The sequence below is a fragment of the Macrotis lagotis genome, chromosome 3, assembly GCF_037893015.1.
Source record: "Macrotis lagotis isolate mMagLag1 chromosome 3, bilby.v1.9.chrom.fasta, whole genome shotgun sequence".
Classification (NCBI taxonomy): Eukaryota; Metazoa; Chordata; class Mammalia; order Peramelemorphia; family Peramelidae; genus Macrotis; species Macrotis lagotis.
This window is the reverse complement of record NC_133660.1, coordinates 95,861,129-95,876,999: the sequence shown is the minus strand read 5'-3', so window position 1 is coordinate 95,876,999 and position 15,871 is coordinate 95,861,129.

The following is a 15,871-nucleotide window of genomic DNA, read 5'->3' as shown; positions in this document are numbered from 1 at the left end:
TAGATTAGGTGCAAAAGAAACAAAAGAAAATGATTACAGTAATTTGCTACTTGATAAACCCAAGATTTCAGTTTCTAACCTAAGAACATAGTTTTTAATAAAAACTTCTGGAAAAATATTATTGTATGGGAAACATTAATCATAGACGAGGATCCCATAATTTATACCAAGATAAGGTTGAAATGAGTATAGGATTTAGACAAAAAAAAAGTGAGATCAAAAGCCCATTGAGAGGACAATGAAAAGTTTTGCCTAGCCAATCTATGGAAAGGGATGCAATTTATGACCAAAGAAGAAATAGAGAACATTATAAAATATAAAATAGATACTTTCAATTATATTAAATTGAAAAGATTTTGCACAAATAAATCCAATGCAATCAAGATTTAAAGGGATTGTAAGAAGTTGGGGAAAATATTTGTATATATATATATATATATATATATATATATATATATAATGTCAAATTTATAAGAATGTAAATTATTCCCCAATTTATAAATGGTCAAAGTACATGGCAGGGCAGTTCTCAGATGAATAAATTAGAGCTAACTATAGTCATATGAAAAAATGTTCTAAATCATTTTTAATTAGATAAATGAAAATTAAATCAACTCTCATCTATCAGATTGGCCAATATGGCAAAAAAAAGGAAAGTGATCAATGAAAGAGGGAATATGAGAAAACTGTGTCAGTGATATTGTTGTGAACTGATCCAACCTTTCTGGAAAACAATATGGAATAACATCCAAAAGGCAATAAAATTGGACATACACATTCCTAAAACAATACCACTATTAAGTCTATATCTCAAACAAAAAGGGTAAAAAAACTACATGTACAAAAATATTTATAGTAGTAAAGAATTGGAAATTGAGGGAATACCCATCAATTGGGGAATGACTGAAAAAATTGTGATATATGAATACAATCGAAAACTATTGTTTTATAAAAATTCATGAGGGATGGGAATAGCCTGGAAAGACTTGCAGCTATTGATTCTGAGTGAAATGTTCAAAAAGTGAACATTGTATACACTAACAGCAACATGCTTGATGATCAAATATAATGAACATGTTCATTTCAACAGAACAATAATCAAATAAAATTGTAAAATATTTGTGATGGAAAATATCATTCATATCCAGAGAAAGAACAGTGGAGTTTAAATAGAGACCAAAGCTGACTATCTTCAATTTTTAAAAGTTATATTATGTATTTTTTTCTCTCTAATGGTTTTTTTCCCCCATTTTGATTTGATTCCTTTTCAACAGCATGATTAATATGGCTTTAGTTTAGAATACATGTATAGCCTTTATTAAATTGCTTTCTGTCAGGGGGAGAGGGAGGGAAGGGATGAAAAGAGAGAAAAATGTGAAAATCAAAACTTTGCATAAAAATGAATGTTGAAAGCTACTATTGCATGTCGTTGGAAAAATAAATAAAATATCAAAACAATTGCTTTCTTTAGTCAATTTGTTGCTTCCCTTTCCAAACTGTTAATTCCTTTTTTATTTTTCTTCCTACCTCTCATTTCCCCCAATTTTTCTTCTCCCTCTTTTACTAGATTTTAAAATCCTTTCTGAGTCTTTCTAAAAGGAACTTTTGACCTTGAGATCATGTTACATTTCCCTAAGAGGTTTTTCATGTAGGCTTTCTGACATTGTTTATATTTAGCCATTCCCTGTTGCCATTGTAGCTTTTTATCATCATGATTCTTGATTTTTTTCCCCTTGAGCTCTGATACTGGAGCACAGGGGACAGTGTCCCAAATTTCTTGTACAAGGGGCTAATGACCTGGTCACTGACTTTCCGTGTTGGAACCTCTGGTGCTTGCAATTTGCTCATTGCCTTTGAGTGGCCTAACCTAGTCACAACTGTTGCTGTGTTCCAGAACTAGCAATTTGCCTGTTTTATTGTGACTCGAAGCCTCAAATCTGGCTTGCTGTGTCCACTAGCCTCCTGAGCAAGGACTTCAGGGTCTCATTTGTTGTTCTGTGGTTCAGCTAAAAGCCTCCTGATGACCTGCCTAGATAGCTTCCATTCTGGTCTGCACACACTTTTACCCAAGTAAGACTTTTCTTAAAGTCGCTCTAAATTTTCCAAAGCTTGAAACATGTTTCACTTCATCTTTTTGTAGCTTCTGTCATGACAAAATCTGTTTAGAGCTTTGATGTAACATTGTTTCCAAGGGAAACTGGAGAGAGCTCAAACAACTCTCCCCATCAACTTAGCTCCCCATCTCTCAAAGCTTTATTCTTACAGATGATGCCATGATTATGTTGATGACAATGGTGTCAGTCACACAATTTTAGCACATGGTTAACACAGCAACATTTATTCATAAGAAAATATCATAAATAATATCACAGATCCTCTCAAATCTAATTTCCCATTGCTGATAAGTTTAGGTTTGTTATCTTTGGTTACTATTTGTTGTCTTCATTCACATTGCATTTATAAGTTTTGTAAGAATTATTTAACTTGTCTTTGTCATCCTCTGTGTAAAGTCATTTCTTTTTTTTCTCCTTCCCTTTATACAGTGGGAATTTTTTCCTGTGTTCCTAGACAATATGTTAAGTGAGTTGTTATTATAAATCAATATTTCCTTTTACTGCTTGAAAATAACATTATATGATTGATGACATATACAAATTTTAATTGCAAAAGTTGGTGGTATTTTATTTTTTAAAAAGTTCCAGCATTTATGACTTGCAAATATATATTTAATCAGGTGGGTTTGCTTTAACATATATTCAGAGTATTCTCATCTTTATTTTTACTTCTTATTTGCTATTGATTTTGAAATCTGTTCTTGTCAATAATAATAATTTACATGGATAAATGTGAATTATCTTCACATAGTCAATCTGTGGATTTTTGTCCCATTAACGTGGACAATGTTGGCTTTTCTGACTTTTTTTTGATTCTTATTTTTCTCTTTTGGATCAGTGCCTTCTAACCCTCTTTTTCATAATCTATTGGAATGACATCTATTTACTTGATAGACATTTACCACTTTTTCATTGATCACATCCATATTTTCTTTCTTATTCTAAATCTAAATAACAAGATTCAACCGATAAGTCAACTATTCCAGAAACCTTAACAATTTCCTCATGAAATTTCTCCATTTATTCATTCTGTACAGTTTATGTTGTTGCATAAATTTTAGTTATATACATTTGTCTATTATTTAAGTGTTTTATATCATTGTTCAGTCATGCTCATCTCTTTATGATCACATTTTGGATTTCTTGGCAAGAATTATTGGTCATTAATTGATACAGAGTTAAATGACCTGCCAGGGTCACAATCTAGTGAGTGGTTGAGGTTATTCTAAGTCAAGATCACCCCAAAATTCCAATAATTAGTGATTCTATTTCCCCTTGATTTTAGAATTGAGGAGAGTTCATCAGCTATTACTATTAGGTTATTTGCTTTTGAGTACATAGAGTTTTCCATTTTTTTCAGAGATGATAGACTTCAATTAGTTCATTAAGCAAGTGACTGATAGTGAAATTGAGGATCTGCAAGACTGTGTCCATTAAAATTAGAATCTCAGAAATAGCCTATATTGACATCAGGAAGATTCTTTTCTTTCAGGGCTAATATCAGTGAATGGTTGACAGTCCACCATAATTGTCCTTTTGTAAGTTCTCATTTTTTATCATATATGAAAAAATTAGGGTATGGATCAATTATTTCCCCACATATCAGGTCTTATTTATCATGACTGAAGGAGACTGCTATTCCTTGCTGGCCCATAAATTATTTAAAAAGTACATTTTTATATGTCACAGGATAAATACTCTGCTAGGTATAGTAATTATTTCAGACATGCTATTATCTATCTACTATGTAATTGATCTTATTGAACAGATGTTAGTTACTCTGAGTGAAATGAATTACTATGGGAAAAAAAAAGTCTTAAATTCCATATACTCATCTGAATTTACATTTCTACCTGCAAATTAGTAACATCCAATCTTGGTTAATCATGTATAGTCAAATAGACTCATTTCGATGACTAACAGGAAAAGAAAAGTGAGTCATGACAATATAATTGGTTTATTCTAGACCCCTTGGAGTAGCATAGTTTAGTCAGACATATACTTTATCAGTGAGGGGATATAATGACTGATTCCTGATTGTTATACCACTTTAACAGAACTGAATTTCACTATGTTAATCTGTCTTTTAAAAAAATTCAGCATGACATATTTAAGCATAAATTAATGGCAAGGAAAAAAACCTTATTTGTCTTTCTCTCTAATGTGTTTGTCCTAGACTGGAAATATTCTCTACATACTGAGCAACTATGCCTTTGCCTTTTCTCCCTTTACTGAGAAGAGAGGGGTAAGAGATTATATCATCATAAAATTATTATTGAAACTGAATACTTAATATTCTGAGGAAGTATGATGTGTAATGGATTTTTTTTAGGGGAAAGAAAGGCTTCAATGGAAGTAATAAGATGTTCTAAATATAAGAAAAGCTTGTCTTTATGAAAATTATAATAATATAATGGCAAGGCAAGAGATACTGGCTGATTTTCAATAGGAATTTTAATGGCTTGAGTGGAAGGATCAGAAGCAAAGATTTTCAAATTTTCTTTCTTATACTTCTCTAAAGCTTACAAATTTGTGTAGTATAGGAAATTGCAGTTGAATACTATGTGAAAGACTATCTATTTAAGCTCATGCCTATAAAATTCAATTTAACTTAACAAGAATTTATTAAATTCCCACTGCCTCTAAGACATATTCTTATTTGTGGCATATAATTTTGTGAGACTTGGAAACAGAAAACGTTGGATTCAATTATCCATTACCTTTGTGAATTCAAGCAAATCATAATGTCAGAGGAATCAATTCATTGCAATTCAATTCAATTACAGTTTATTTTGACCCTACTATATTCTAAGTACTCTGCTGGGTCTGATTGGGTACAGATTCAGAAATTAAACAGTCTCTGTCCTCAAGTAACTTATAACCTCCTAGACCATAAATTTGGTGATAACTTTTAAACTGATAGTAAGTCTTCTAAATAAACCCCTCTCAGTTACCTAATGTGAAAGTTACTTGTAATTCTCTTTATAGCAGGTGAGAAGCAGGATGAAAACTCACTGTTTAATCTCAATTCTAAATTTTAGAATTATTTTTTATAAATATATCTTGATTATCTTAATCTTCAAATTCTTCATCCATAAAAGAGGAATCATAATAATACTTGTACATCATATTTTCACAGTTGTTTAGAGTATTTAATATAATAGTCCATGACAGTTTTATAGGTGCAGTATCCTCTATAAATTACAGCTACTATTACAAATGCAAAAACTACTACTGCGACAAGAACTACGATGACTATTACTACTATTACTACTACTACTACTACTACTACTACTACTACTACTACTACTTTTACTACTAATACTACTAATACTAATACTACTACTAATTCTACTACTACGACTACTACTACTATTACTATTACTACAATTAATTCTCCTTCCACTAAAACTACAATAATGTCTCTCATTATTTTATTATTATTTCTACTATTTCATGAAGAGATGAATAGAACTAATAACTAAGGAGTGAACTTGAGCTAATGAAACTAAATAGGGACTTATCTTGAGTCAAAATTGTCATAAATGTGGATTTTTAGGAAGGTCCCTATTTTTTTCCTTAGGATTATACTTTACAATCAACATACAAAGATCTCTATTCCCTAAATATAATAGCTCCAAATCTTCAATTGTAGATAGAATAATAAATTCTAATAACGGTAATGGATCTGTGATCTTATTCATTTGGATTGTCACTGTAAAGATGATATCACAACTTCTTCATTTCTTGTTTATTACATGTAACTCTGGAATATGTTCTCCCATTAGGTTGTCACAGGAGTACTCCAAAATTTTCTGGGGATTTCTTCATATTTCATAACATTGGAAACTATTTGAGAAAACAAATAGTAGGTTTTTTCCCCCAAATAAGTAAAATCAAGAGATAATTTAGTTTTTACACAACCCAGACAAGAACTTTTGAAATGGGTTAGAAGTGAGGGACGTTGATGAATCTCTCAAAATTCTGGAGTACTAAGGTAGGTTTTGGAAAACTGAGGCAAATCTGTGTGGAAGCTGATATTTTCTATACGGGCAGGGGGTCAGATTGGATAGGGTTCATCAGCTATACAGTTGCTTAGCAACAAAACAGTGAGCTAGAAATGAATTGCCTTGTTGAATAAGCATCACAGGATATGACTGAAGAAAATTTTAGCTAAAATAATTACTAAGTATTATAATTTTGTGGATAAGGATAACAAACCCAGAATAATGAAACGAGAATACTAAAATTTGTTCCTAATATTTTAGAAACAGTTTTGTGTTATAGAATCAGTGGAGTGGATTTAAAGAAATTCTGGACTTGGAGTTAGGAGGGAGCTGGCCTCATATATTTTTTACCTCTAACACTTATTGTGTGACTATGTCCAACAAGCATTAATTATGTACAAGATAATGAGCTAAGGACTAGGCAAACCACATTCATTCTACCTGTCAGTCTCCCAGCTTCCTCAACTATAGAATAATATTAATAATCATACTTGTATATATCTTTAGAGGATGATGTAAGGTTCAGATGAGATAATAGATGTAAAGTGCTTCGAAAAGTTTTAAACACTCTTTAATTGTCAGATATTATTAATGAAATAGTCAGTGATAGACTTTCTGAAATGGTTGAAAGTCTGATTCAATCAGCACAGAAATAAGATTTAAAAATCACTTTCTTCATTTGATAATAGATATTTTTTCCTATGGATAAATGTTTCTTCTCAAATATGGATACATAATTTCAAGGCATGAGGCAAGCATTATTGTCAATGTCTCTGAATAGATACTTACAAATGATATCTATAAAAGATTGTAGTTGATGAAGATAGTCAAAGCTGTTTTTAGTTTTTAAACACAGTTTTCCTTTAGCTTTATCCTCATTTAGTCCCTTGTATAAATAAAATTCAAATACTTTCTTAGAAATTGGTTTGGATGGGTATAATAAGAAGAAAGTATGAAGTCATTTAATGTCACTAATATGTGATAGAGACACTAGGGGAAGGTAGAAAGGAAGGAAGTAGAGAAATGGGAGGCTAGGAATGATTTTACTTTCTTGCCTCTAATATATATTTACTAGAACTTTCTCTGCCGATCATCACTCAAATCTTAACAGCAAATGACTAATGAAATATTTATTTGGGTCAATGCTATTTTTGTTTACCAAAAAACTATCATTCTGACAATACTGGCAGTGCCAACCCATTTTTCCTATATAATTTTTTTGACATTTTAATAGATATAGCTGCAGTTATTCTCTAAATCCAAGCTATTCACAGATTTTCTTCCTTCCTTCCTTCCTTCCTTCCTTCCTTCCTTCCTTTCTTTCTTTCTTTCTTTCTTTCTTTCTTTCTTTCTTTCTTTCTTTCTTTCTTTCTTTCAGCATTCAAATCTTTAAATTAAATAAATACATCATTAATGATAGAATTTCAATTGTAAGTTTGTTTATTGTGAGTAGAGAAGTATTTTGTGAAGAACCCTTGAAATCCCAATTACAGACTATTAGACCTGGGAGGGATCTTAGTGCTCATCTAAACTACACTAATTTTGCAAGATTAGTGGTTGAGCCAGTATTAGGACTTTATAAACCAGCTGTCTACTGGAAGGGAGACATTTACTGCCAAAACAGCTAATTAATTGCTAATTGAGAAGGTGAAAAAGTTGTTCAGTCACTTTATCTGTGTGTGCTTCATCCAATTAATCCATCCTGGCATGGAGACAACTGCCAACTATCCATGACCATATATCATAAAATGAAGTTCAAGGCCAATACGTGTTTGCTTGTCCCATGGTACACCTTTTTCCTGCTATATTTATATGTTCACTCATGTAGTCTGTCTGCCTTGATCTTCTTCTCTAATCCTCTTGACCCTAACAATTCATCTCAATCTTTTAGGGCAGGAATGGGGAACATTGGACCTCTGAGCCAAAATTATTTGGTCTGCTGCCTCCACAGCAACCACAGGTAGGACTTGAAATCCAATAAATCGTTTGACCTTTTTAAGAGTGAATTAATTATAATGTTTGACTAAATATAGTAATATAAATTTTTAGTTGATAATTTCATTGTTACTTAGATGATGCTATAAATGTTGAAATGGCATTTGGAAGAAAAATGATCCCCCCCATTTTAGGGGATGAATACCAGTTTTCCATTTCCCCAAAGATTCCCCAAACCACTTCAACAGACCACAATGATCTCTATGCAACATTCATAGCAGTCATTCATATCATTTATTTTAGTAATGAATCAGGCACTAGCATATCTTTTTAATTATTTTCTTCACTTGTTGAATAAATTAAATTATTTGTTTTCATTTATTTTTGTTATACCTCTTAGAGAAAAGAGATACAAAACAATAGCAAGATGGATAGTAGAAGGCAAAAGAGTGAAGTAATACATAAATAGGAGAGCTCAGTAGTATGTTGGTTAGAGTTTTGGCCCAGGAGTCAGCAGGACTTTGAGGTCAAATCCAATCTCAAATATTCACTAGTGGTGTCATCCTAGGCTGTTTGCCTCAGTTCTACAACTGATCTTGAGAAGGAAAGAGTAAAAACTTCCAGCATCTTTAGCAAGAAAATGAGGTCACAGACTGTTGAACATGACTAAAATGATTCAACAACTGAGAGTAATGATTTTCATTTTATATTGATTTCCAATTTTTGTATATGACCCAAAGATCCTCTATTTTTGCTCTCTTATTCAAAACCAAGACTCTGGAGAACATTTCTGACCTTACCGAAATCACTCCATCCAGACCATCTTATCTAGGTGAAAATTCTTTCCAATCTCTATAGAACCTACAGGTTCTGAATCCAATTACATTCTCAAATTGATGTTAGTCAAGTTCTGATTCCATGCCCCATAGCAGTAGAACCATGCTTTCCCCCAATTACAATAACAAAACTATGCACTCTAACTCTAGGTTCCAGGAAATCTCTCTGGTTCACCTGCATTCCTTAGAATACCCTCTCTCTTCTCACTTCTACTGGTTTTGTTGACTTCCTTAAGTCCCAAATAAAAATCCAGCCTTTTACTGGAAGCCTTTTCTAATCCTTCTTAATTCCACTGCCTTCCTTCTTTTGATCATTTCTAATTCATCCTATATCTAGCTTGCTTTTTATACAGTTCTTTGAATGTTATCTCCCCATTAGACCATAGGCATCTTGAGGTCAAGGACCATCTTCTGCCTCTTTTTGTATTTCCAAACTTAGCATAATACCTGGAACATAGACATTACATCATAAATGTTTGTTGATTGATGATTTAAGAACTGAGCAATAAATGACTAAACATAATTATGGAAGACAAGTTGGAAAATGCCACCTCTTTGGAGTGATGTGATAGACAATGAATTTTAGATTGGTGAGATTAATCATAATATAATTAAAATAATACAGTTTTCATAGTACTTTAAGTTTTCCAAGTTTCTTTACAAATATTATCTCATTTAGAAGATTGAATGTTTTAGACAAGCCTAATGCTGAAATTAGCTTTGCTTACCTATACATATTTTCACAATGATTTACTTTTTTCTTTCTCTTTCTTTCCTTTTCCCTTCTTTTTTTGTTTTGTTTAATCATATATAGGAAAGTACAGAGGTGACATCAGAAAACATACATGCTCATTAAATTTTTAATTTTAATTCATTGATTTAATTGAATTTAATTTAATGAACTTAATTTTTTAAAATCTAACCTCAATGTGAAGATGAAGGTCAACTGATAAAGAGTTGAACTTGGAGTCAGGAAGATAAGTTCAAATCTTGTCTCTTACCTATATGAGTAATGTTACTCTGGACAAGTTATATAGCCCCTCCAAGTCTTCATTTCCTAATCTATACAATCCAATGGTCAGATATAGAGGCTTCTAGGTTCCTTCTTCTTTTACCTCCCTAAACATATGATCTATGATAAAGTAAAAATTACCAGTGGGATACCAATTACAAGGCAACTGGGTAGGTAACAGAATAGAACACTGCACCTGTAAGTGGGGGAAAACTGAGTTCAAATTCAGTCACTGAAACATACTGTGTTTGTTTTAATTCAATGTCTTAATCCCTTCTAATAATTTGAGAAAAAAATTTCATGGACTGTATAAGCATATTATGAAGTCTACAGGGTCATGAAGAGTTAAATATGTTTGAAAAACTGAACAACAGTATTGGAAGGCTACTACAGTGGTTCAGGGTGGATAATAATGATGATGATGAGAATCTAACTACATTGCTATCTTTGGGAGTAAAAAGAAGGGTAATAAATGAAAGAAATACTTCAAAGGTAAAATCTATAAGCCATGAAAATTGATTACACTTTAGGTAAGAAAGAAGAATGAATGAAAGATAATACCAAGGTCTAAAATGTAAAATTCTTGGTAAATGAATGAGTGTTTGACAGAAAAAGGAAAGTGAGAGGGATTAGCTGTTTTTGCAAATGAGAGAGGAAGTATATATAAGCATTTAAATGCTCTTGCATAAGCATTTTTTGGTATATATAATGATTTCAACATTTTGTTCCTATCCTGGATATATACATATTATAGTTTTAATTCATACAAAAGCTCATTAAACCTTTTTTTTGGCCATATTTGAGAACATAATGGGAACGATGTGTTCCTTGAAATTGTTTCTCCAAAGTGTTCATAAAAAGAACATTAGATTCTAGGAGCTATCAAATGATTTATTTCTATTTGAGATATTACATTGTATATTTTATTAGCTTGTCTGTGGCAAGACATTGCTAATTTATTAATTATAGCAAATCTGTTTAGTTTTATCATAGATTTAGCAATAAATCTGTTCCACTGTTGGATCTGTAGGGTTTACATGATGGTAGTATAGTCCAATGGAAAATAGTCATTTGAGTAGTTAATATAGAACACACACACACACACACACACACACACACATATGTTAATTTTTTAAACAAGACATAAAATTAGTTAATTAGGAAAAATTACATAATTACATTCAGAAAAAATAAATTTTCTCATATCCCACCCTCAATCCGTGCTTTGTTTCTTCAAGGCAAGATTTGTTATTGATATTAAATATTTATTTTCTAAAATGAATGTAAAATTAAGAAAAGTCCACTAAAGTCCCCTTGGCCAATAGTGAAGACATGTCAGCGATCAAATGTATTATTCAAAAGTCAATCTGTAATACATTGGAACCAATAATTCAAAAGAAGAAAGGAATGGGAGTGGGACATTTTGTGCATTCATTCTCATCTTTTACCTCCATAGGACAATAATATTTGGTTAGTCTGTTTAAGAATTCTTTTTGGAATATTGGCATATTTTGCTAAGCATAGGAATGTAAAAGTTTCCTTCCAGGGAAGACATCATTTGTCCCTAGGGTTCCATCTGCTAGCATATACAAAAGAACAGCTTTTTTTGTTTGTTTGTTTAAGTTTTAAAGTGAAACTGACAACATAACTGTATTATTTTTCAATTAACCATTTGCCATTAAAATGCACCATGCATCAAGGTGATTAATACCACCACCAACACAATATCATTTATTATTTTGGGAAACCTTTTTATGCATCTAAAACAGCATTAAGCCTATACTAAAATAAAATCTGAACATAAATGACATTTCAAAAGAGAAGTTCAATTCTGCTGCTCAGTCTTTTTTTTGGGAAGGTGGTGTAGTGAAATGACTTGCCAAAGGTCATACAGGTAGGTATTTTTAAGTGTCTGAGGTCAAATTTGAATTCAGATCCTTCTGATACTAGAATTGCTGCTCGATCGACTGTACCAAGCACTGCACCCTATACTTCCCAGTCTAAATGGTAAGTTATTTTAAGATTATTGTTACATTCTGTTCCTTACACACATACACACACACACATACATATTTATATAAATTAATGATTTACATAACTATTGTCTTCAAGTATATGCTTATAGATATAGATATATATATCTCTTTTAAATTATATCCATACACTTTTCAGAGGAAACCTGAATGCCTGATAGGGACGTCAAGTAACTTCTAGTCACACAAGAAGTGTGTGTGTGTGTGAGAGAGAGAGAGAGAGAGAGATAGAGAGAGAGAGAGAGAGAGAGAGAGAGAGTGTGTGTGTGTATTTATGTAGATATACATTTATGTATATTGCCATGTATGAGACATGCTCTTTAAAAAAATTGGGGTCTAAAACCTGGGAGAGTCATTTACAATCTTCATAGATTTTTTTGTTTGTTGTTTTTTAGGTTTTTGCAAGGCAATGGGCTTAAGTGGATTGCCCAAGGCCACACGGCTAGGTAATTATTAATTGTCTGAGACTGGATTTGAACCCAGGTACTCCTGACTCCAGGGCTGGTGCTTTATCCACTGTGCCACCTAGCCGCCCCTATTGTAGATATTTTTACTTGCATTTCCTGTTTTTTCTGTGCTTGTTGTCTTGGTGCTCATTGTTTTGCATTTGTCACTAGTATATCAGGCTATATGAACCAGAAATGGTTCAGAAAAGATTTTCAGCCCCTTACTGAATTCAAGTTCAAAGTGATCCAATTTGCAAAAGTGGATGGAAATCATGTTCTCCAAATGGGAAAACAATCCAAGACTGGCTGGAGGAAGAAGAAACCCTCCCGAAAACATCCCAACAGAAAAAGACCATGAGAGGCAAGGCAGCCAAAGGATCTGAGTTAGGGAGGGAATGGAAGAGATGGATTGAAGAGCAGAGGGCAAGTGGAGTTCCTGTGTCCACAAAGATGCTTCAGCAGGAGGCAAAAAGAATTGATGATGATAAAGAAGTGACTGATTTCAGAGGAGAACACAATTGGTACTTCAGGTTCATGAAAGAGAATGGACTAAGCATGCATCCACGCATCAGAATTGCCCGGAGAGAACTTGTGTTTAACCCCTGACCAGAGCACTTGCAGGAGAGCAGTCAGAGCCTCTCCTAAGACAGTGATTCATCATCAAGCACAGATGAGGATGAGCTAATGAATGAGAATTTTGACTGTTATAAGGAGCTGTATGAATTTTATGATGAATAAAACCTGAGTTCAATAACCTTATGTAATATATAATTTTTCAAATTTCAGGTGGCAAAATGATGGTGTGTCTTATACATGGAGAAATATGGTATTTACAAATATGTTTTTTTTTTTCTTTTTGTCCCCTTGCAAATAGCAGACAATAAATGGCAGTTATTTACCTGACTGTGTGCTTTGACATGGTCAAATTTTTTACCAGATATTATTCATTCATTTTTTGTATATATGTTGTCTTTGTCCACAAGCAAACTCTAACAATTTCTTAAGTACCTGCTATGTTCCAGATATTGTGCTAAGTGAATGAGATGCAAACACAGAAAGGAAATAGTCACTACCCTCAAGAAGCTTACATTCAATTGGACGAGGGACAATAATGCACATTGAGAAGAATATTCAAAAACTATAGAAGGCACCTGGGAGAGGGAGAGACCATTAGTTTGGGTAAAACAAGAAGGCTTTCATAAACATTTTGTTGTCATGGGTACCTTTTGCTGGACTAGATGATATATGAAGCTCATTAAGGAATAGAAGTTTATTGACATCTTCTAAAATAATGGGGTTAAATGCATAAAATAAAAAAAAAACACAGTAATCCAAAAGAAACCAATTACATAGAAATATAATTATGACAATACTTAAGAAAAATGTCCCCCAAAGACTTCCAGCCAAGATGGCAGAGAGAAGACAGGCACAGTTCTAAAGTCTCCTGATCTTTCCCCATCTATCACATGAAACATACCTCTTAAAAGAATCCGACCCACAAATCCCAAAAAGAAAAGCCAGGAGAAAGAACATCTACCTCAGGATTTGTCTCCAGCAGCAGCTTTGGCCAAATTCGGGTAGGTGAGTCTGCGTTCAGAGGGAGGATCAGCCCCAGATCAGCCAGATTAACAGCTGAATTGGAACCTGGAGTCTGAAGGCCAGAGAGCCGGACTTGCTGGATTGGCTGTGGGGCTGGACAACAGGGGCTGTGGTCCATGGGGAAGCAGAGACGCTGGTGTTGGTGCTGTCCCCTTGGATCCTGGAGATGGGGCTGGGGGTAGAATTCTGGTGCAGGAGAGCTGTGGACACTATCCTGGGCTCCTCTGGTCCCATTGCAGCTCAGATCTCCTCCCAAACAAATGCAAACTACTTCTACCTCAGGCCCCTGTGTGCGAGCAGAAGAACCAGCCCAGCTGAGGAATGCCCTCAGGCCAGGGTAAAGCCCACCACTGAGTGAAGGCAAAAGAATTCAATACCTCCAACCCTCCCTTCAAGCAAAGAGAAAAGGCCTCAACCAAGCTCGCAGACACACCAGAAAAAGCAACCAACACCTCCCACTGGCCAGCCAGACAAACTGCACTCAGTCAGTAAAGCCTTTAGAGATCCCAAGCCCCGATGAACAAGCCCCTCCCCAACTCAGGTCTTAGCAAAATTAAGAAGGGTCAGCGGAAAGGTGGATCCATAGAAAAATTCCTGGAAGGGAAAGACCCCAACTCAGAGAGACCTGGAACCTCTGAGGAGAATACAATTTGGTCTCCAGCACAGAAAGACTTCCTTGAAGAAAAAAGGAAGGAGCTTAAAAATTTGAGAGAGACAATTAATACCTTGGAACAAGAAAGCAAAAACTTAGAAAGTACAATTGGACAAACACAAAAGGAGAATAAATCTCTCAGCTCATCAAGTGGACAATTACAAAATGAGAATAAATCTCTCAGATCCTCAAATGAGCAAATGCAAAAAGAAATTAACTCTCTCAAAACCTCAAATGGTCAAATGGAAAGCTCTTTCAAAAGTAGAATTGACCAATTGGAAAAGGAGTTGCAAAAGGTTAATGAAGAAAACTCCTACCCCCAAAAAGAATTGAGTCTACAGAAACTAATGGCTCCATGAGACAGCAAGAGTCAGTTAAACAAAATCAAAAAATAGAAAAAAAATAAGCAAAAGTAAAATACCTCATCAACAAAACCACTGACCTCAAGAATAGATCAAGGAGAGGCAACCTGAAAATTATAGTACTTCCTGAAAACCTTGAAGAGAAAAAAACGTCTGGACTTAATAATACAGGATCTAGTGATGGAAAACTGCCCTGATATCATGGAATCAGAGGCCAAAGTAGTTATTGAAAGAGTACATTGATCCCCACCAGAAAAAGATCCTAAAATTAAAACACCAAGGAATGTTGTGGCCAAACTCCAGAATTATCAGCTAAAAGAGAAAATCCTGCAAGCAGCCAGAAAGAAACAATTTAAATATCAAGGAGCCACAGTAAGGATCACACAGGGCCTGGCTGCATCAACATTAAGGGATCCAAGGGCCTGAAATGAGATATTTCGAAGGGCAAGGGAGCTTAGAATGCAGCCAAGAATCTACTTTCCTGCAAAGCTGAGCCTTCTCTTCCAGGGAAAAAGTTGGATATTGGATGGATAATGACATGGAAGAATTAAAAAAAATTCTGATGCAAAGACCAGAGCTAAACAGAAAATTTGGACATCAAACAGGAGGTTCAAGGTACACATGAAAAGGTAAAAAGGGGGGGCAGTAAAAGGGAAAAAATGCAATCCAGTAAGTTGAAACTGGCTATATCCCAGCATGGGGGGGGGATATTATCATAAATCTTGAAAATTGTAACTCTAACAGAGAGAATACACCTAGCCAGAAATGATGGACATCCATGACCTAACCATAAGACTGCTATCTAATGGTATGTAACTGGCTTTAACCCCAATTGGGAGAAAGTCTCTAATAACTCTCAGGAATTTTGAATCTAT